At 42.2% G+C, this 24,208-nt stretch overlaps 1 long non-coding RNA gene across 1 annotated transcript; it reads left to right on the plus strand.

The window, feature by feature from the left end:
- Positions 1-3,582: 3,582 nt before the first annotated feature.
- Positions 3,583-22,403, plus strand: LOC119706814. Its single transcript, XR_005258608.1, has 3 exons — positions 3,583-11,108; positions 21,812-21,990; positions 22,368-22,403. It is a non-coding gene; the product is annotated as an uncharacterized LOC119706814 (long non-coding RNA).
- Positions 22,404-24,208: the final 1,805 nt, after the last annotated feature.

Raw genomic sequence — 24,208 nt, forward strand, 5'->3', positions numbered from 1 at the left:
TCAGAAAGTGCCACCTTGGTAAAGCTCATAATAAGCAGAATGAGGGGAAAAAAAGAGAAATAGTGAATTATTTCCATTGTTTTCATATCATAGTAAGTTTTGAGAAATACTTAAAAATATATGTTTTTTTTTTTCCTCAAATCTCTTGCCAAGTTATGTCAAATTGTGAGTATGCAGAGATAAACTATTGGAACATTTTGTCTGCATTTGCATGCATAGATGTACATACTTATATGTATAAACATGTGTATTAGTGTATTTGTGCACAGGCCAGCTGATCAATAATGTATGTGCATGTGTTTCTGTGGCTATATACACACACATAAGTATATACATGAATACACCCAAGAAAGTAATTTTCCATAGCCTTTCTGTTGTTTAACAATACTAAAATGCTGGCATTCAACAATCGAAATCCTCAAACGTGTTGGAGAAACGTAGATTTTAATGGTGTTAAATGAACCATTTAGCACAGAGGGCCTCTCACCTTCAGTGGCACACTCTCAAAATGAAATCCAGTGTTCAGATACAATAATAAAAAGAAGAAAAACAATATTACCTGTTTAAAGAGAATATAAAAATCCAATTAAGTTCTGAATTTTAATTTGCTTGCAAGCATGGGTTTGCTGCTCTGTGAAAAGAATGAAAATGTAAATGACATTTCTGTGTGTTATCTACATAATCCAGAGGCTAAAATATCCTGTCATGCTTATTTTGTCTAGTGATGATAAAACTAAACAGTTTTAACTGAATTTCCTGTAAATGGGCAACTAATCAAAAATGAACATCTTTATATTCTGATCTTTCATTAATTTATGTACAAATGCTGCTATAAAGAGATTAGCTTCTGCAGAAGAGATTGAATTGTGTCTGGCAGCTGCCAGCAGTGCTGGGCTGTGGCACTTGGAGTGCTGTGGGTGGGAGAAGCTGGATGGAGCCACCACTCCTTGCTGAGCTGTGAGCTCAGCCAAGGACTGGGGGCTGAGTCCTGGGCCCCCTGGCACACCTGGCACCACACAGAACATTGTGCCCAAGTGCCACCAGCCTCTCCTGGCCCCAGCCAGAGACACACAGAACATTGTGCCCAAGTGCCACCAGCCTCTCCTGGCCCCAGCCAGAGACACACAGAACATTGTGCCCAGGTGTCACCAGCCTCTCCTGGCCCCTCTCAGCCCTGGGGCAGGGCATCACTCTGGCCATTTGCTGGAATGTCCAACAGGATGAAGAGGTGCTGACCTGAAGGTGCAGGAGAGACTCAGTGTGGCACAGGTGAATCTGTTCCAGCCATGCCTGGGATAGTAGGAATGCAGTAAACTCTACTGCCCATTGCAATTGAATGTTCCTGCCTTTCCTTCTTCCTTTAAATTTGCTTTATTTGGAATAAACAACATTAAAAAAACAAAAACAAAAAAAAACCCCACAAAACAAAAAAAAAAAAAAAAAACAAAAGAACAAACAAAAAACCCCAAAAACCTGTGCCTGGACTGCTGGACTGTAAGTATTGAAATCAGCAATTAATTTGTGTCTACCAAAGGCTGTCCCCCACTAGCCTGGCCTAGCAAAGAGAATGCCCTCACAGGGAAAAAAAACAACAAAATATCCTTCAATGGCCCTGCAGGCTGGGGTCATCCATCCATGCCACACCCTGTATCCCTGCTCTTGCTCTCCAAGGAGCATTGCCTCCCCCAGACTAAATCAGCACAACTTCAGATACTGAGAACACAGACAAGTGAGATGGTTTGTGTTCTTTATATTGATATTTAATACATTGTTAGGGAAGGGTGTTTAACAAATTGCTAATTGAGTTGCGCAGAAAAAACCTGTGCAAGTGGTACCTGCAGAGAACTGGGTGCTACATCAAGGCTGGTGTTGAGTCAGGTGACCCTCACAGAATAACCTTTTATGTGATTTATAAAGATAATTTAAAACTGGAAAAAGGTAGAGTGTCCAAGCCACATTATTTGAATAGACTTCTGTGCCTAATGGTGGGATTAAAGATTCAAACAAAGGAGTCTGTTGGGTGTTGATCAAGACTGAAAATTCTTGGTGTCTCAATTTTACAATACCAATCTCTGTAATGATGGGTGCCCAGTCTGAAGGGTGTCCAGCCCTCCAGTGCTGGGAAATCTCCTCCCTCTGAAACAGTCAGAGAGGCTGTTTATAGGATCTCCAGGTTTGGATATCAGATGCAGAATAAATTATTAAATTGTTCTTGTGAGCTAAAATTGTACAGAAAACAGGGCTGTAAAACTACCAGATCCAACAGCAGATAGGAAGCAGCTTTGTGTTTTCTTTCTTTTTTTTACAAGCTGTATGTACTGCTCCTGGTCTTTAATCTCACTACAGATTCTGACCCATTTGAAATGTTCATTATATTGCAGCTCTATGGCAGAGATGGGAACAGCAGCACCTGAACTCAGACCCTTCTGTGCATCACCATTTGTGCACCCATTCTGCATTTCTCCAAGTTCACAAAGTTGGCAACTTTTATGGCTCTTCATGTCCTGTAAAATAATTAAAGTACAGCCAGGTAAGTTTTAGATGGAAGTAAAAACTAATCTTGCCTTTTGTTTCCTCTATAGAGATTTTTTAAAAAAATATTATTTATACTGTCTCTACTCCTAGAGCATGTCTGTTGCTCAAAGTTGTTTGTGAAACTGAAAATAATTATAAATGTATGCAGAGATGGAAAACACATTTACCATGACAAAGCTAATACTGCATGGTCTTAACCTTGTTTCATTTAAAGCCTCAAAACCATCCCAGGGCCTCATTCAGTTTCTTACAGGGGATTTGTTATGCAGGAAACATCACCTTCAGCATCTCATATGAAACCACCAGGTGCTGTTCAGCCCTTCCATGTTAACCTCCTTCATGCCTCTTCAAAGGCAGCATGTGAAAATTATCCACCCATATTTGCAAACACACTATAAACATGTTTTCATACTCATAAAAATAAAATTACAAAAATCTGAAAAGCTGTGATGATGCAGGCAGAATTTTCCCCAGTACTTGGGTGGTTTTGTTCCTGCACACGCTCCCCAGGAGTGATGCATGGCAGCAAACCCCAGCAGGTGCAGGCAGCAAAGCTGCTTTGCAAGCACTTCACTTGCTGTTTGTGCTCCTGGAATGTAAGAACTTGAGCGTGCCCTTATTTTAAAAGCCAAACACTAAATTCAATCAGCAAAAGATTAAGCAGTGCAAGTGCATTCTGATGCAGCTAAAAAAAGATGAAAATTTCACCTCAAATGAGTTATTTGTGTTTGAATATTGAATCTCTATTGTATTTGCAGTGTGCCCTGTGGCGGGAAGGAATGATGAATCTGACTCCATGTTCTCAGAAAGCTAAGTTATTATTTTATGATACTATATTATAGAAAAGAATGCTATACTAAACTATACTAAAGAATACAGAAAGGATACAGACAGAAGGCTAAAAAGAGAATAATGAAAACTCGTGACTCTCTCCAGAGTCCTGACACAGCTTGGCACTGATTGGCTAAAGAGTGAAAACAACTCAAAGCAGAAACCAGTAAAACAATCACCTGTGGGTAAACATTGTCCAAACACATTCCAAAGGAGTAAAACACAGGAGAAGCAAATCAGATAATTTTTGTTTTCCTTTTTTCTCTGAGGTTTCTCAGTTTCTCAGGAGAAAAATCCTGGGCAAAGGGATTTTCCCAGAAAATTGTGAATGTGACAAATCCCCAAGAAGGGGTGATAGCTTTTTGCTGTAATTTTGTGGAGATGGAGTACATGATTCTGAACAGCACAGTGGTGGAACAGGACTGGTTACTGAGCTCCATTCTATTCAAACCAGCTCAGTTTGCCAAAAAGTCATGCAGTGGCACTTGTCCATGTACCCTGCTACTTTAAAGACCTGACTCAAGCACTGCACAGGAACCAGCAGGTCTGGGAGGGTTTCAGAAGAGCTGATCTCTGTGTGCTGCCTCACAGGCTGCTCTCACCACACACTGCAAGTCCCTCTCAGCTGTTTGTGACACTGTTTGTGGCACAGTTTGTACAAATGGCATCTCACCCTGCTTGCTTCCAGTCCCAGTGGTCCTTTCCAAGAAGGAGCTCTGACAGTTTGCTGGGATTGTGTTCAGGCTGCAGGGCCCCTGGAGCTGTTCTGAGTGCATTTAACAGCTGGGGTCGGGACAGAAAAATGAGGGACTCTGTGCTGTGTGCACTCAATAGAGCATAATGGCTCTGCTGGGCTGGGCTGTCACTCCTCCAGGAGTTTTGGGGTATGCCACAGCTGCACAGCACTGCTTTTGTCATGACCTGAGGTCCTGCAGGAAGGACAGGCCTGCAGAGTGTCTGCTGGAACAAAGCCCAGGAGACCAACCCCAGCAGACAGCTCTGGAAACTGGGGCTCCACTGGAAACTCTGTGGGCAAGAGGTTTTAAAACCCACAGGGGAGTTCTGTGGCCAAAACCAGCTCATGACACCGTGCTGGCTCTGGTCATTTGCTGGTTCTGGCTGGTCCATTCCTTGGTGGCTCCTGCGTCCACGTCTCTGCCCACAGGGACAGAGGTTTCTGTTGCCTCTATATGTACCTGCAGAGGCAAGGACCTGGGGGGACAGCCCTCCTGTTAGACCAGGTCTGAGCAAGCTGTCTGGGATGTCTCTGTGATAATCTCTGGTTTAGGCTGACCTCAGACCCTCAACCCCTGCAGCCAAGGTGTGAGTTCACTGCTGATGGAGAAGATGTCACTGCCCTGCATTTTGATGTCATGCTGGGCAGTAAATGCAGGGCACTTGACAAACTGTGAATATTCTCAGCCAGTAAAGCTTGATTTCAGTCATGGATTTTAATGATACTGTGCAAAAAACTCTAAAGCAAATAGATATGAAAATCTATGTTTGATCTTACAGAACCTCTCAAGTGCCTGAGAAAGTTTCAGGCCCAGTGGCTGAAGTTAAGCTAAATTAAGCACTGTTGAAATGCAGAGTAGGCAGGGAACAGCTTCCCTTTTGCAGTCCTGGCAATGCAACTGCCCGTGCAAGGGGAAATCCTTTTCAGTGTCAGAGAAATCATTGGCTTTGAAACCTCCATCATCTGTGTTATCTCCTTTAATCTATCCATCTATCCTTTAGTACTGCAGTTTCAGTGTCACTGTACACCTTCCCAGTCCAGTACATGTGTTAAATTTTCAATATCAGTTTCTGAGTTCTGGTGGTTTTTGACTGCTTTCTTTTTTTATTTTTATTTTTATTAAATGAAGCTGGGGTTAGATTTGTGTATACTGCAATGCATTCAGATATAGAACACAAATGACCTGCCTCTAATCACAGTGCTGCTTTTGATAAGAAAATGTAGAGGTAACTAATTCATCCAGCTGAAGAGATCTGAAGTCTGGTGCTCTTCAGATTTGCAGGACTCAGTGCTGTGAGCATCCATCTATGTGAAGACAGAGAGTAATTACAGAAAATTTTTCCACATAAACATACACTTTTTTATGCCACTCCAACCTATTTTCAGTTTAACTATATCATTTTACTATATAAGCAGAACTTCTAAAATTTATTTTCAGAGCCTTGTAACTACCTGATCCTAACATACCTAAAAATGTGTTTGCAACTTTCAGCTTAACACTGTGTGACTTCAATCCTGGCATTAAGCTCACCTGTCTCAGAGCTCAGCATCTCCCTAGGTGAGTGCAAGCTGACAAGGTTTCATCTTTTGTGAAGAACTCTTCTTTTTCCACACCAGCTAGAGAGTGAGAGGCAGGCTGCCCACAGAAGTTGTGATCAGAAATGGATGTGTCAGCTGTTATCACCAAACCTGCATGGATGTAATCATAGCTGCTTCTGTGGGCCAGAAGAAATTGGGATGTTTACAGCTTTTCAGTGCAGCAGGAAGGAAACAATCACAAGTGAAATACAAACACACATTCACATGTAAAAATGCTTGGGAGAAGCACAGAAGTGTGCACAGGCATGTGTGCTCACACTCAGATAAAGAGGATGCCGAAGGGAGCAAGCAGAAAATGTGTTTGCAGGTGGAAAACGTGACCAAAGAGGTAGAACATATGGCAGCAGAGGACAAAGTGAGTGTCTGCAGAGCAGAAGTGATGGCAGCAGCCTTTCTGTTCCAGGGCTGAGCACAAGGATGTGAGGGTGAGTCAGCTCCAACACTTCTGGGTCTGGGCTGGGACAAACTGCACACACTCTGTGCGCTGGGCACTCTTATTATTGAGGCAGAGAAAGCCAGGAGGAAGGTGTTGTGTTGATGGAGAAACACTCCACAGTATTTGCAAAATCTAAGAGGAACAAGCTACTCAGAAACACTGGTATGTTCAGTCAAATTGATGCTGCAAGGAGGATGAAAGGGTCTAAATGGAGACAGAAATTTTCTGAGGGGTAATATAGGTGTGGAGATGGGGTTTGTGCCTCCCTGCCACTATCCTTTCTGCCAGTTCACTTATCCCCTTCTCTCTTTTTGTTCTTGAAATTGTGTGACTCCTGTGCATCCTCACGTGGTCTGAGCAAGTCCTATCCCCTCATGTGCACAATAAGCTCCTGCACTACTTCTGACAATGAGGGTAGTCTGAATTGTTCAGTTTCATTCCTGCTAGGGATTTTTTTTTGTCTATATGCTTTCTGGGAAGTCAGTGCTCAAAGGAGCAACCTGTCTATCTCTGGCTTACATGCAGTTCCAGCTGAACAGCACTAGGCTTCCAACAGAAGGGTTGAAAGAACAAAGAAAAAGATTAATTTAATTTACCTTGAGGGATAGTTCATTTTTCAAATAGAGACAATTTGAAAAACACAAGGCACTATGCCAATACCTTAGTCACTCTCAAAAACAAAATTAAGTCTTTCTTGGTAGGAAAATAAATGTCAATGCTGTGTACACTTGCATCCAGCAGCAATTCTGAAACTAATTTTGTAGTAATTGATAAGCTGCTATATTGCTTCATTATGGGTGTTGAAGCTTTAAACATTCCTGTCCAGGCCAGACTTGGCCTGACACCAAAGTGGTCATTTGCCATGTACCCTGCAGGCTGTACCCAGCAGGCTGAGCAGTAATCAGAGCTGCCACAGAGCTTAAACAGTGATGTTCACTGGTGGCTGAATACGGTTCAGAACATTATGGGCCAAAAATCCTAACTTACACAGTTAGGCTGCTTAATGAATCCCAAAACTGACCTGGACAATATGAAACCATCCATCAGATTAGAAAAAGAAGTTGCCCTTCAAGCAAGAGACCATTAAATAGCTGATAAATGGGTGTCTCTATGAGTAGGATTTCAGGACACTAAATTTAAACCAATATCTTCTTTTTTTTGAGTGATGCCAATAAGATTCTTTATTATCTATGAAAATGAGTGTGAGTGACTTTCTCAGCCTTCTGAGAAAGGTGCATAGTGGTTTATTAATCTGTTAGAAGGCTGTGTCTAGGTAGGCTTCATTCAGGCATCTTCATTAACTTATTTTTAAATGCAGAACCCCCATCAGCTGAGGTGTGCTGGGTTATTTCCATTGTTTGTTCTCCCAGCACACACCCACTGACCACTGCTGGTGCTGCACAGTGGGCTCTGTGTGCTCAGTGCCTGATTGTGCACCTCACTCTGTGTCTGCAGTGCTGCTCTGCCCACTTAGGGCTCCTGAGAGGCAATTCACCTGTTTATTCCTGCTCCTTCTGCTGGGAATTTCTACCAGGGACTAATTTCTACCAGAGGTTCTCGTTATTCTTTCTAGCTGGACATCCCAGACTCCACTGCAGTAAAGCCTCCTGCTGATGAACTCATCCTTTCACGCCAACGAGGTGGCTTCAGAGTGACACTCCCACTGCAATTACAGTGGCAGCCTGGGCACGTTTAGGGCTGGGATGGAAACAGCCCTGAGCCTCTCTCTGCAGTCTTTGCTTGAGGAAGCCCAAAGTGAAGGACAGCAAGGTTTTGTCCTTGCAGGACACAGAAGGACACATGTGCTCTGGGCTCTGCCAGGCGCCACTCAAAGTGCTCCCTCTTGGCTCCTGCTCTGAACCAACCCCTGGAGGAGGCTGCTTCCTCCCATGGAATTCAGGATAGGCTTTAGGAACCTTCCTGGTCATATCTGAGTGCAGCAACAGGGACTTTGTAGCTAAAAAATGACATCCATGAAGCCCTGCCTGCAACCTGGACCAGCATAAGGGTGGCCCATGGGGTTTTGTCGCATTTGCAAAGTGCTGTTCACCAATTCATGCAATTTCTCTCCTACATAGCAGATCCTCTTCAGCTTTCTGCAGCAAGCAGGTGTTTCTCCATATTTCCAGTCTGCAAACTTTAAGAAATCCTAAAATAATTTGTCATTTTATAAATAAGTTATACAAGCTGTCAGCAGAAATCTGTCACCACGCAGACAGATGCAAACATGCGCAGTGTGTGCTGGTACTGAGATCAGAATAAAGGCCATCCAAAAGCAATTACACTTCCAGGTATTAGGCAAGCACAATTATTTAAATTGCTAGTCAAAAACAGTTGATAAAATAGATAATTAAAAAAGATTGACCTAAAGCTGATTTTAAATTATTCTGTAACATGCACATAACTCATATAATTGCTCTCTCATGACCCAGCCTCCATTAAAAAGAAATTTCACCTAGGAAAAAAATTACATATGCAGCGCACGGTGATTAAAATAAATACTTATTCTCCTGAATGCTGGAAATTATGTGAGGAACTGCATTAAAAAGTAGGAACAAATTAGCCCTACATTGAAGACTGTAGTGTGGTCTGTCATTTTAATAAATCACACTCAGGTGTTACTGAAATAGAACATATGACAATGCATTAGCCCACAGAAATAGTAGATGACCTAACACATCTAGATATATAAAAATTAAGTTGGAAAAAGACAGAATAAGATCATGAAATCATTTAGTTTGGAAAAAGGGCCTTAAGATTATGGAGTCAAACAACTAAGGCAGCACTGCCAGGTAGATGCTGAGATAATGGGGGAATTTTTCTTATTCAGAGTAAAGGGGCTCCTAAATGACAGGGGGGGTCCTGCCCTGCCATGAGCACAGACCTCAGGGGGCAGCAGCTGCTGTGGATGGATTGCATTCACACTGCACCAGGCAGAAAAGAGGCAAAGAAGAGCAAGAACTGTGGCACAGGCAGGTTAAAGGCCAGATTTCCAAACATATTTAGTGCATCTTGATGAGGAAGATGGAACCCTTGGAGGAGTCTCAGATGCCCTTTGTGACCAGCTGGGGTCACACAAAGATGAAAAGCAAGTGTGTAGGCCTGAGGCCAAATTTGTGTCCTTAGTGCTGGGAGCATGGTGGCCGTGTGGCCACCTGACTGAGCTGGACACAGCTGGGATCAGCAGTAACTGCTGGAGAAGAAAAGCAGCTCTTTGATTCACTTTGCAATTAGCACCCCTCCCTGCCAGCACCCCTCCCTGCCTCGTGTGCCATGGGAATGGCTCACAAACACGGTTTGTTTGTGCAATGCTCTCATAAAAGAAGAAAATCTTACCCTGCCTCTGTTGAAAGATGATGATTCTGAGTTAGCTTTTAATGTCTGGATGCCCAGCTGGAGCAAAGAAACTGTTGAGACAGTGAAACCACAGCACTTTATACTCTGTTCTGTTGCTTTTGGTCTTCTTCATTTTGATTGATGCTTTTGGCACCTATGGCCAAATATAAGCATTAACAAGAATACCATCAAATGAAAAATAAGTGAATTTTGACCTATGTCTGCAATTTGCTGAAACTGTTTGAAGACATGACCAGAAGCAAAGGACATTTCTTGAGGAGAATCCTGTAAGACTTACATTTTAATAGCATGTAGCTCTGCCAGTCTCATTGCAGAAACATGAGAGCTTTCAATTTAAAATGCTCTCCTGCACACGAAGTACTTCTCCAAACCTGTCACTTCTCAGGAGGCCCTTTCTCAGGCAGTCTGCATTTTAAATTGAGCAGTTATGACAGTTTTCACTGCAAAAGGGGAAAAATTAGTGAAAACAGAATATATAGGAACTCGGTTACAGTAACAGCTAAACAGTAACCTGCTCCTGGGAAATAACTGGCTTTGATTTTTGCAGTGACCATCTACAGGAAGAAAAGAAAGTCATGGAGGACTAAAAAAGCTCACCAGCTTTGTGCCTAAAGTAATGAGTTACAAAATGGCACAAGCTGAGATCATTAATCCTGAATTTATTGACAAGTTTGAAAGCCCCGGGTAGACATTTGTTAGAGATTCAGCTGACAGTGCAGCCTGCTCCTTTGTCTATAGTATTTTGAAGCCCTCTGCAGTTTTAGATATGTTTGTTTTCCTGTGATGTCTCTGAGACAGGGTGATGTGAATCCCAGTTTTGGGGATGGGATATTGAAGCTCTCAGGCAGGTATGCTGAAAAATTACTTGAAGCAAATTTTCACCTGCTCACCTCCATGCCCCTTCTTCCCCCTTTGCAGACAAGTGCACTTGCAGAGTAGACACAGCTAATTTCATGTTGCAGGTTTTTTACATGAATTCAAGGCTCAGTCTGTGGCTTACCGAGCACCACTAGAATGGAATGGTTAGGAAGGAGCTTTCTCACTAATCTGCTTTTAGAGTCCAATTTTCACTTCTGAGTCTTATGATAGGAGATCAAAGTCCCTCATTAGGGGACTGAATCCAATATTTAATACACTTAATGTCACTTTATATACTCACAAGATAGTCTGGTATCCATATAAAACAACATCCAAGCTCCTTGTGACACTTAATGAAGGGACAGGAGTATTTTTAAGCCCTCATTTTCCATGCTGTTACATGGTGGTGGAGCAGGACTGACTTCAGTAGTTAGATGTCATACAAGCAGCCTGTCAAAAGCAGGATCAGTCTCCTCTGCTTTCCATGAGGGGATACAGAAGTATCCTTATTAATGCATCTGTCTTTCAAAAACTGTGCTGTGATACCCTGCACTAACATCTTTGGAACATCCTGGATTGGGGAATGTCAAAACTCAGGATTTGAGTGCACACTGTTGCTCTGTAAATTGTATTGGAACTGATTAACCTATCAATCTCTATTATTCAGCAGCTACTGGAAACAAGACACAGACTTCTCTGGAGATTAACCTGGAGTGAGATCAAAAGGAAACTCCCTTCTCCCCTTCCTGCATAAAGGTGCAAAATTTGTTTGGACTAGTGATGTTGAAAATAAATAAATATATGAATTGAGTGACCTGAATAACTCGAGGATTCCCTGGTGATTAAGGCAGGAAGCGTTTGAAACATGAAAAGTTGCACCCATACTCAAATGAGAGAGGTCCTGGTTAATTATTTAGAGCAGCCGAAAGCTCATCAAAAATTTAACCAAGATGTATTTCTCTATGATTGTGCAGGCACCACAATGTGCAGAAATGGAGGCTTTAATTCTGTTAAATGAAACCCTTGAGTTTTCACCTCCCAGCTTTCCATTCCTGGCTCAGGGCGGGAGGAGTGGGGGGGAAATGCATCCTTTTCTCCCATCTCCCCTCCTTGCCAAGCTCCTACAGAAAATTGCCTTTGGCAGCAGTGATGCACATTAGTAAGGTGGATTGAAATAGCACACCCTGGCAAATAAATAGCTTAAAGCATTGGAAGTGCTGCTGGAGGGGTGGCCTTGGCCCACAGCAGAATGTAGCTGCAGCTTTCCAAGGCTGTGACCATCCCTCCTTGGTAGACAATGTCAAATACAAGCCAGGCTGCAGCAGAGCCCCATTCCTCCCCCATCTGTGGTGTGGCTACCAGTTCTGAACTTGGCGAGCCTGAGGAAGGGAGGGAAAGCATGGACTGCCTTCCCAGTGTCCTGTAGAGCAATTAATATCCATATTCCCTCCCCCTGTAGCACTGGCAGGAATAGAAATGTTCTTGGTGAAGGTGAGGAGGGGATTTTACAGGCTCAGAATAAACCTCAGGGGTGATAGTTTCCTGGTTTTCCACCCATCATCATGGGATAGGTGCTGCATCTCCTTTTCTCTGTTTCTCTTCTTTGGACTGTATTTTTGTTTGTTTGTTTATTTGATTTTTTTGTTTCTCCTATTGACTCAGTTCCCTCACATGAGAAGTGAAAGCTTTGCAGCTCACAGACTGTTTAAAGTTCCCTCCTGCTGGATTTCCCTGTCCAGAGGTAGGTGCAGCTGCAGGAGCAGCTCTGCAGAGAGGTCTCTGCCACCCCAGTGAGCAGCAGGTACCCACAGACCTCGAGCCTGTGCTCCCTTCAATAGCCACTGCTGCAAACTGGTTGCTGTTTTTAAGCAATTTAGTTCAGATCTCACCAATTTTGTGCACACTGCCTCAGAGCTAGGTCTGGGCCACTGCCCTTTTCTTTGAAGTCCATTGCATTTGTGATTTTCTTTGATCACTGCCGTGGAAATGATGGAAATGTTTTTCTCACAGGTTTCTATGCACACAGACATAAGAGGGCTGCAGTGAAGGTGAAATATCTGACCTTATCTTGACTTGGTTAAGATTAAAGTAACATTAAATAGGCCAAAATTATGTACTAAGTACCTTGAGAGGCTGATGAGGGGGGAGCAACAGTATTCTACTTCTATCAATACACTCAATACTTAAAGAGCTTTGCCACTAAGCTTGGTGAGTGTCAGGGATTTAAAAATGCCAGACAGTACCTTAGGATTTCTGAGGCATCTTGTTATACTGAGCTTCCAATGATGGCACTTTAGACCTAATATTCCCAAAGGAACAAAAGGGGAGAGAGGGAAGGAAGGGAAGGAAGGGAAGGAAGGAAGGGAAGGAAGGAAGGGAAGGAAGGAAGGAAGGGAAGGAAGGAAGGAAGGAAGGAAGGAAGGAAGGAAGGAAGGAAGGAAGGAAGGAAGGAAGGAAGGGAAGGAAGGAAGGAAGGAAGGAAGGAAGGAAGGAAGGAAGGAAGGAAGGAAGGAAGGAAGGAAGGAAGGAAGGAAGGAAGGAAGGAAGGAAGGAAGGAAGGAAGGAAGGAAGGAAGGAAGGAAGGAAGGAAGGAAGGAAGGAAGGAAGGAAGGAAGGAAGGAGAAAGAAAAGGAATCTATTCTTTCTTCTTTTCACACAATCTCTGAGCAGAAAGGTCAGAAAAAACAGCAAATGGGGTTTCCTAGAGAAGTCCTGGTCTTGGTCTATTGTCCCAGATTTCTGGAGCTTTTCAGAAATGCTCTGTGCACTGAGCCACTGGTGAGAAAGAAACAACTCTGCCCCGGCTGCCTGTGCTGATTTGGCTGATTTCTTAGTCCACATAGCTTTGTTATAAAAACCTAGTTAGTAGAAAAATCTCTGAGTCCTTGTGTATAGCTCCTGTAAAGGCCATTCAAAGTTGAGAGGTGATCAACTAGGGGAACAGTGATGGGAATAATGTGGAAACTGCTGGAGAAGAAAATAATGGCATTTCTTACTTACCATTAGATCAGTCTGTGGTGAACCAGCTCACAGACCCCATTCGGGATCATCTTCTCTGGAAAAGATGAGAAAGGAACAAAAAAGGATGGTGAGCAAGAAAATAATGTGAGTTTAGAAGGAAGAAATAGTCCATACAAGAATGAACATCAGGCTCTCTGGACTTTCAAATCATGAAAGATATTGAGAGTATTAACATGGAATAATTCATCTTCCTTTTTCACAGTACATGAAACACTTTTTACACTGAAAAGATATTTGGTGAACAGCTAAAACAAACCCCCAAAATCAAGGGGAATATTTTGATGCTTTGCAAGTGGTAACTAGGGAAAGAATCTGTACAAGAGTAGGATTTTCATTTGAAGTATTACTGTACATTTTGATTTCTTTGTCTCAGTTCATGACATAATGGAGCATAACTGATATAACTTGGCTTGATGTGTCTCCTTGTTACACATACTGGAGCAATATCTGCAGAAACATTTGAAATTACACATTTTTACAGACATCTATTTTAAGGATCAGTGGCTTCAAACAAGCAGAGCACTTAGGCATTCTTTAAAGGCTTATTTCCTGCAATCATGCATGGGTCATGGCTTAATCCTCATCAGAAAGCACACTTTGGGATCCTGATTACAGGAGGGGGCAGTGAAGGAAGGACAGAGAAAAGCAAAATTAGCAGAGTTTTCAAAGGGAGCTCAGAGTTCTACCCAACCAGTAAATCTTGGATGCTAATTTGGAAGAGAGCTGATTTTTCAGAATTCTGAAGGAGGGAACCCAAGAGGCAAAACAAAGTTGATGATTCAAAGTATCTGTTAGGAGAATGAATGTCAGTGCTCAGCAAGGTGTGACCACATGTGACACAAAGGACAGGCTTTGGAGGAATCAGCTGGCCTGGCAGGAAACAGACAGTCTGATGGGAGAAGCTGCTAGATCCAGTATTTCTTGTTAAATTACTGAATTCCTCTAGTGCTTTTTAATATGGTTGTTAACCAAAAGGCAGGTCTATGAATTATTTTTGAGTAAAAAATGATAGGGTGGCTGTGTTTGACCTTGGACTTCTGTCAAATGAGATGGGGTGTGAAAGGATCCTGGTGTTTCGCCTGAGAGAGGTGGGAATCCAACAGCTTTGTGCAGCAGATAAGAACTTGATCCTGTGCCACTTTAAATAAGTTAAGAAAATAATTACCTGTGAATAAACTACTCAGGGAGAAAAATGCTAAATATAATAACACATACATATGTTTTTTTTGCAGTTTTTAACAGAAGGCTCATTACAGTACACAGCTGTATTCAAGAACTCCCCAGTCACACACATTTTCTGCATATATTCTGTGCAGTCACCACTTAATAGAATACCCATTTAGTGGACATTTAAAAAACTTATAACATTAAGGTCTGTGAATAGATAGCAGAAATCTGTTTATGCCTTTCAAATACAGCTAGCTGAAGTGTCAAGCATCCAAATTTCTGAAGTAATTTAGTTTGTGAAAAATGAGTATGTGACAGTTGAACAGGAGGCTTTTGTATTTTAAAGTATGAGGAAGGGAATTTCCATTGCATTCACAAATTATTGAGATGCCAATATTTCTGGATCATGGGATCTTTAAGATTCTCTGTTATTAAAATTATTATTATTAAGAATTCTTCCAAAATGTCCTGACAGGTGCTCATGCTCATCATTGGAAGGGCTTTCCCATCTCCTTACACCTTTTTGCTTAAAGATTTTTTCAGTGGATGTGCTTTGCAGAAGCCTCCAGGCTGCTCTTGTTCATGCTGACAGAGTGACCTTGAACTGATCAGGCAAAAAAATGGAGGGAGCACAAATCATGCCTTCATTCCTGCCCTTTGTGTCCAGTTATTGTCCATCATCTCCCCAGAGACTACTCCAGATACTGAGTTGTAGTTTTCCTCCCCCTTCACATTTTTACCTGCTGCCTGGTGGTGCCCAGGGGCTCCACCTGCACTGAGAACTTGGCTCTGGGTCATGTTTATGAAGGGTGGCAAGCACAGGCAGCATTTTAAGGCCTATTTAATAATTCCAGTATCTCAAAATTTGATATGAGCTTCAGTTGTTCACCTGCAAGGCAGGATTCTTCTTCCAGGGAGGTTCTGGCCTCTTGCACCCTGTGCACCCCAGTTATTGAAGGTGCTGCTGCCAAACCATGTCCTGAGCAGCAGCAGAGGCAGAGTGAGAAGGAGAAACTTTTCCCAGTGTTGTAAAAGTAAGGGGAGATTTTGGGAGGTATTTCAGCTATTCTGCAGGAGTGTGATGAATAACCAACCAGTTCCAATGGCCCTAAAGTGGGGACAGAAAGGTCCTGGCTGTGGTGTGGTGACAGCCATTGGCTTTGTGTGCATTTCTGCACCTTCTGAGCCCTGAGCTGCTCTGGCCTCTTCTCCAGCGCTACCCAAACTGTCCCTGGTTGATTCCTGGGGAAAGATTTTGTGTCCCACGATGCCACAACTGTGGCAGAGGTATTTCTGCTGCAAATCCTGTAGGAAATGCTTGAGATAATTTGTCTCAGAGCATCACCGGGGTCTGCCTGCATTAGGCAGCATTCAGGGCTGTGCCTGGGTGCTGTTAAGGTGCTGTGTTCTCTGAACTCCAAGAGTGCTCCTTGACTCTTCTCTCACTGAGCAGCTGGTAATTGTGAAGGGTGTTTACAAGCCTTTCATAAGTGGAGAACAAAACCAAAAAAGGCCAGAGTGCACATTTTATAATAATGTTTTTTAATTCAAGAGTAAAATATTTTGATTTTTGAGATAGAGTTTAATCTGACTCCTGTGAAAAGCCTATTTCTCCCTACCTGTTACACTCAGGAGCACTTCTGCAGATGAAAACCAACTTTCCATCCTGCAGCCTCCCACAGACATATGCATGCACATTATGTCCCATGTTTAATTGCTTTTCAAAACTGTCTTATCTTGGCACGAACTTGTCTTTGGTTTATCTCTGCTCAGGATAAATGCATACCTAATCTTATTACTGGATGCACTCAGAGCAGACAATCTCATTAATAGGCACCCTTGAGGGATTTTTATCCATGGATCAATTTCATAATTGGAACACAGCTACATAATATATAAATATATCCCTTCAGTGGCATAGCTGTTCTCAGGCTGTTCAGTCTTGCACATATCATGAGAAAAAATAAAAAAGAATCCAGGAAGAAAGAATGTATTTTTAAAATGGAGATTCTTCTTGGAAGCTTGTTAGGTTTTCAGATCACACCACAGGCTTACAAGCTTGATTTGTCAGGTTCATGATTGTTAGTGGATATGTGAGTTCTATCATTTTTAGCCTGAATAGTCACTAAGAATAGTTTTCCTTATTCTTAGTGGCATTGCATTGCATTCTGTATGCTGTTTGTTGTAGCATATAGAATTCTATAATGGGAAAAATCCTATCGTGTTAGCTACATATCATTTTCTAAAGCAGCAGCAGCTATGCAGCTTTTAAGAATTAAATTATGTTCATTTATTCAGTGACTGCAAAATACCCTGCTAAGAGTGTAATAGCTTAAAGGCTTCCTAATCAACTTTACTTCATCATTAAATAATTATGCTTTGTGTATCTGAACTACACTTTTGTCACATCTCATATACAGGCTGGTTAGTGAATATGAGTCATTACCAGGGCTGAGTGAACCATTCATAATTAAACCTGAACCAAGCAAAACTGCCTGGTTTTGAGTTGTGTGAAGCTTTCAGCATGTCTGGGCTAATTTTCTAACAAACTTCAATTCACTTATATCCAAGCCCCAGCAAGATAAAACATATATTTACTGCACAGACCCTAACCACAGCAAGAATTGCTGTTTGGAGTTTGGTTAATTTTGCCCTCAACCCTGTCCTTCTGTCAGGATCATTACACCTCTGATACAAGGGGATTAATTTTCTTTCTCCATCCCCCTCTGCAGGCACACAGTGAGGATGGGCATCACTGAAGCTCTTGGAATACAAACCCAAGAAATTAGTGAGCATGTGTTACAAAGTTTTACCTATTTGTAGCTGCAAGTCATGCAGCTGTACACAAGGTTTGCCATGATGACACCACTGGGTGTTATGAGCCAGCTGGTCAGAGAGAAATTACTGCTATAATTCAAAAAGTGAATAGTGATAGCAGCGATAAAGATGATAATTCAAAAGAAGAGCAAGAAGGGTATGTTCATGTGTTTGATTATTAACAACAGATCCCAGATCACTCAGAAAATCAAATACCCTCATCAGCTGCCCACAGCCATCTTTTGATGCTATCAGCAGCAAATCATCCTGTCTCTGCTGCTGTGGTGGGAAACAGGCTGCAGTGAAAGCACAGACGTTCCTGGATGTGTTTTCTTGCTGTGGGGCTTTGCTGCTGCAGGGGTGAGGACAGGCTGTGCTGTGCTCACTCGAGAGGCAGTGCTCTGAATCCAGATCTCAGGAGATAAAACAGCCCCATACCAGCAATAAGACACCCAGTTTAAATTGTGATGACACCTCACCATCAGACTGATGTCCTTAGGGACAGGATGGAATACCTGCTGCCTGCTGTCTGCAAATCAAATCAAAACAAGAGCACATTTCAAACAAAATTGCTACCTAAAGCACACAGAAAAATGGAAGTGTTGGGAGGACATTTGATTGATAGGGAGATATCTTTGGAGTGCACCATTCAATTGCATCATTTATATTTCATTAAGCATGAAATTATGTTTATAATTGTATTAGACAACTTTGTGAGAGATATTAGCTCATAAGCACAGACTGAATTAAAACAATTATTAATTATTACTCTGGTTTTTCATTTTTAATGAAATTATGGTTCTGAATTCAGAGCACTGGTGCAGGTGTCTTACTTTATTCATGAAAAGATCACTTTGACTGGCTATTGTGTAACTGAGAGGGTAGGAATAGGTGTTATTTAATGCAAACACTATTTCATCCAGGGATGCAGTGTGTGTAATCTGTATGGAGAATGGAGATTCCCTGCTCCAAAAGGGACAAATGGTCACTGGCAGGGAGATGGTGCAGCAGCCTCAATAATGGGATGGCCACGCAGTGTGCAGGGGAACCCATGATGAGGAGACCAAAAACATAGGAAGAGTTTATAAAAAATAGTAATATAAAAACCCCCAAACCCTGCAAAAAATTATGGGAAGCAGAAAACAATCTGCAGCCTCAGGAGGTGTGAGAAAATAGCAGGAAGCACCACAGAGGGAGGCAGAGGGCAGGTATCACCTGGTAGCTGGAATCTTGCTGCTGTGCTGGGAGGGAGGTACAAGCCCTTTGCTGCACCTCCCTGCTTTGCTGTGCCTTCAGCCAGCACATCAGACCTGGGGACGATGTGTGACTGTGCCAAAAGTGACATAAATGGCCAGCTGGCAGCCAGCCCTTCTTGCTGGGATCACCCACAAACCCCTTTGTGATGGAGAGGGAGTGACAGCTTGCAAAAAAATGGGACCTTCTCTGTGGTTTGTCCAGAAATCAGAGCTGAGAGGTTTTATTTCACCTAAAATCTACCAAGACTCTGTTAGTCTTTTCCACTTCATCCAGTGATATTAATGCATATGCAAAAATCCCTTGGACTTCAAAAGGCCACACTCACTTGGTGTAAGAGCTGCAGGATGTTTCCTGAGGTGTTGCAGAAGTGGATGACTTACATTAAAAAATACTCCAATTTTTACACCAGTGTCATGGTACACAAAAAGTTCTTCAGTTCACCTTCATGTATTTTTCTGTACCTTTCCAGCTCTCACACTTATTCTGCTAATGATTAAGCATCTCAAGCACTTTAAAACAAAGCTTTTCACCTCTAGATATTTTTTCCCTCTGCACAAGAAGAGCAGATTCCTTGCTGGCATTTATCTTCCAACACGCTCTCTGGCACCTCGACCAAAAATATTTTGAAACACGTTCCTTTTCATCCTGGAGCTTTGTTGTGCGTGCCACACAACCCACTTTTTTTTTATTTTTTTATTTAAAGGCAGTTTTTTGAGGTTTTTTTTTTGCTTCTCCTTCTCTACTTTCTTCTCTGTGTGCAGCTGACCACATGGTTTCATTCACTGGAACAGCCGATTGCGAAATTAGACAAACACTTTGACTTTGCCGCTGGCTTTCGTGGTTGCCGTACCTCTGAAGACTCCATTCACCTCTAATTACATGTCCATCGAAATCCTGCAGAGAGGGAACAGTGTAAATCATTAGCCCTCCTAAATGAATGTGCAGCTGAGTAGCTAACAAAGGGATTAGCACTTGACAGGGGAAGCGTTGCATGCTGAAGGAGAGGGTCAGGGGGTGACTGCCTATTACACAGAAATAATTGCCACCCGGTGCTGGGGGAAGCGGTGTCTGCAGGCTGTGCTTGCTGCAGAGAAGCATTTTCTCTCAGCTCTTACCCCTCTGCCTAATCTGCCTTTGCACAAATCAAGGAGAGGAGCTGTTAGTGGCCTGGAAGCATGGAAACGGGTGCTGGAAATGCAAGGTGATTTGGAGTTCAAGAACCTTCCTGTTGGACAGAGGGCTTCCACCCCTAAATAAAACGTGTCCTATTTAGTTTTTAAAAATACTGCTTTGCTTTTCCTCCATTGCCTTAATACGGCATGTGGCTTTATACAGTTTGTTTTGAGTTTGGGAAAACAAACTCAAAACAAATTGTAACAAACTTTTTTTTTTTTTTTTAATATAAAGACCGCGCAAAAATCTTCTTGCCCTGCCTAACCTTTTGTTATTTGAAAGTACTTTATGATCCAGGATAATATTCACACTGCAATGAACCCTCTGTAGATTAAGCTGTCCCCAAAGAACTGATTTTTACCTTTTTAAGAATACGGTTCTTACTCATGGAGTTTAACAGATCTGTTAGTTCTGTGGCCACAAAGGAGGAACAGCTATGGCTGATTTCAAAATGCAGTAAGAATTATTAGATGCAATGGGTGGCTGAGTTAGGGGATTGTGGTCATCGCTGTCACTGTGGTGCTGTTGACAAATTGTGCTTGCTGGAAACATGCCACTACATTAGCATAATGGGGCATGGAATATCCTGTTTAGCAGTGAGAGGGATCTTACAGTTAGGAAAGATTCTGGGTGAGACTTCCTGCTGGAATAAATGCTCATCACTCGTCATCACAGCTGTTGTGATTCAAATGCGCTGAGATTCGCTCCCTTCTCTCCAAACAGCCAAGGACAAAATCACAGCTAAAATGATTGGGGAGCTTTCAGCACATGTTTGGAGTTGAGCAGAAAGGGGCTTTTTGTTCAATTTCTGATTTTTTCTTTGGTGCTCTACCTTGAATTGCTTGCTGAGATCACACAGAGGATTTCCAGGTGAGCAGGCCCTGGGTCTGGTGTCTGTTTGGTTGTTTTAACCTCACCAACAACACATGGTGGAAAACCTTTTGGCTAATTTTGGAATAAAAGATGCCATTTTATAGCAAGTTAGCTCAGTCAAAGTAATTTACCTCGACTATATATAACTATGATGTCTTTAGCCCAATTTAAAGACAGTGAATTTTAGTGCAGGCATTTTAAATTATCTAATCAGCCCCAAGAAGAAAATACCTTAAAGATACACAACTAAGTCTGAGTAAAGACACAACAGCAGTAGGGTGATACTGTGCAATGTGAAAATGTTGTTTATATCCAAACATCACACGCACAGTTGAGCATGAATTCACATTAAATCAACTTGAGCTCCAAACATATATTTTTAGATATGAGTAGAAAGAACTATTTTTCACTCATGTAGTCCCAATTTCACAAAGGTTTTAATCTGGTGAAATATATGACTTTTGAAAACCTGAACATGACTAATATTTCCAAAGCCTTGTTGAGTAAAAACATCTGAGCACAGGGGTGACACCTGGTTGCTGGTATTGTGAATACCTTTTGTGGCTTTATTTCTTTCTGTATCTTTAGTGGTTTGTCAGTTTTGCCATGAAAAGAGGTTTGGAATGAGTGAAGCTAAAGACATGAATCCATGTCTGTGCCTCCTGACATTCGAATGCTCCACTGTGGTGCACCAGCAGAGCAGGTGAGGTGAGGATCACCTGTGCACAGCCATCACCTCCTCAGGGCATGTGGCCACTGGCCCAGCTGAGCCACAGATACTCAAACAGGAGCCTTTTCACCTATTCATGCTGCTCCTGAGCAAAGTCTGGGGAAAGACCACGGAAAAAGTGATTATGGGAATAGAAGGAAATTTTTGCATGAGCCAATGGGCATCCCACACACTGTCTCCCATTCACCATGGAATACTCCTTCCTCTTGTCTGATAAAGTGACATCTGGTTAGTATATTTGCCTGATTTTTCAGTTCTCTGCATCACTGGGAGGAAAGTAATCTCTCTAATTGGTACAGAGAATTTTTTCCAGCATGGTTAGAACAGCAGACTCTGTACTGAGATTCCTTCATGGCTGTTGTTGCTATCAGCTTTAGAAGTCATGGAAAAGGAACCTAATTTTGTGTTTATTCGTTCACAGAGTTACCAGATTTGCAGCCTAAGAAACAGTATATAGGTCTAGTTACGAAGGAAATAAAATGCCCTAATTAATTTTCTGCTTCACTGAAATGGAGCTTCAGTCAAATAGGGAAGGCACACATTGTGGATGTCAGAGAGCTGTCCTAGGACCAAGCCTCCAGCACTATTTGGGAGCAAAAGGTAAAATGAGACAGTAGATGAAACAAAATGCTAATTAGAAGAGGGGTTTGGATGTGATAGGCAAATCTCCTTGTAATCTGAAATAAATCAGAAGTTTTCTTGCTGTGTTCTTATCCCATCCTTAGTTTGTTGTGCATTTTGCTCCTGAAAACAGCCCTCGGTCTACTTGGATCCTTCAGGCAGTCTGGTTGAAAAGACTATTCCTTCTCCTTATTTAACCCTAAAGGTTATTTCCTAGAGAGAAATAAGAGGGTGGATGCTGTCTTTACAGTGGCACAGGTTTTCTTTAGTATAAACAGGCCTGGTCTATTTGGTCTGGAGGGATTTTCAAAGGCCAGGTAGGAATCATTCCCTCAGAGGTGTCTTGTGTCTTTCAGAGCTGGACTACAAATCCATCACCTGGCTGAAATACCAGGCTGAAATACCAGGCTGAGGTATTTCAGGAACATGTTCTCAAGGTCAGGAACATGTTCTCAAAAGGAAGACCTGGAGACAGAGTAATAATGCAAACCTGCTGGAGGTAAAATGAGCAGGATTGTGTATTTGGGTCTGTTTTCCTTTTTGCTATAAGCAGCTGTGTTGAAGCATGGATACTACAGGTAAAAGTGGTATTTCTCAATGGATTGTATTTGCAGTGTTAGACTTCTTCCTACTCTGACTACCTAAAGTTCCTCAGGAGGCTTTTATCCCAGTATGTCTGAACATTTTAGCAGCACTCATTAGAGAGGATGACATCAGGTATTGACTAAGAGAGGTTTTGATGCCCCCTTCCCAGAAGTGGTCATCCAGTTGGTGAGAAAGGGACAAAAAGGGCTAAAGTTACCCTGCTTCCAGGAGAGCAACAGGCACTACAAAGAATTTTACAAGTTCCTTTTCTTAAGGATAAAACTGAAAGTGGTGAAATTGTAGAGCTTTGAAATAAAAAGACATTGTAATAGTCTGCTAATTCTCAAAAAGTCTGCAAAGAAGGTGCTTCTGAAATACTCTCCTGGTCACCAAAGGAGCAAAAAGGGTTCCTTGCTCTACATAGAGCAAAATTTTAAATCAGAGAATTGAAAAAGCTTCCTAATGAAGGATATTTAAACAGTGAACCTGGCTGCTAAGGGAAGCTGTAAAATCTAAGTTAGAAAAGACTAATTAGACTAACACCTGTCTGGAATGGGCACAGCAGGATTCTGCATCCATGCAGTGAAAATGGACTTAAAGCCACTATCATGCTGGGGTGCTGGTTTTTATCCTCCAGAGCCCCACTCAGGTCCTGTGATTCCATTTTTGCTACACACATTTATCTCCCTAGACTGTATGTGAGTTCTCTAAGCTCAGCTCTGAGGGTCTTCAGTATGCCTCACTTCTGTAGCTCCAGCCTGTCTGGGAAAAAAAAAAAATAAAGCTGAAGTATGTGAGATCAAAGTCTTCTAGTGAAGTCATGAGGATTAAAATTAATTTCATTACTGTGGGTAGAGCAGCTTTCCCTAGGGAAAAAGGTGCCTTTTTGGCTCTGTTGAGTTGGTACCTCAGCTGACCTCATTCAGGGCAAAACTCTACCCCATAACCATCTTTTGGAGGTACTGGGAGTTAGGGGTGAGGATCCTTGAGGAGACGGGCTATTTCCCTACAATCCTCAGTGAGATGTGCAAAGATTCTCCTTGTTTCCCACAGACACTGTGAATATATTATCTCTGAATGGCTCCCCTCCTGGCACACTGTATGAGAAGAGTGGACATGGCTTTCACAGCTCTGGATTTCCCTCTGGAAATCAGGCTCCTTCATGCCACAGCCAGTGTTGCTTGCTAGGGTTCTAAATTCTTGAATTTAATCTTAGCTATGAGATGCAAGAATGATTCCCAGCACTGTAAGTCAGCAGTATCCCCCAAATAAGTTGGTAAAGCAGCTGTGTTGGCTCTAGAGCAGCCTAACTCTAGGCTTCTGAGTATGATGAATTATTGTTTAAGGAGATGTATTCATAATTCCGTTCCTTCCAAGCAGGTGGTTGATATTTTGAGATCCCTGCTGTATCAGCACTATGTATATTTGGCACAGAAACTGCATGAATATTATATATTCTATATTTAATTGAGTCTCATAAAGAAATCCTGTAAATCATAGTCATCCCATCAAACAAACCAGGAAAATGATGTGGTGAGGTATTCAATAACACAGCTTCTTTTTGTCCCTGAGGGGTAGACAAAACGTTGTTGTTTCCCTTAGAAGCAAAAGA

This window comes from Motacilla alba, chromosome 14, assembly GCF_015832195.1.
Source record: "Motacilla alba alba isolate MOTALB_02 chromosome 14, Motacilla_alba_V1.0_pri, whole genome shotgun sequence".
Lineage (NCBI taxonomy): Eukaryota > Metazoa > Chordata > Aves > Passeriformes > Motacillidae > Motacilla > Motacilla alba.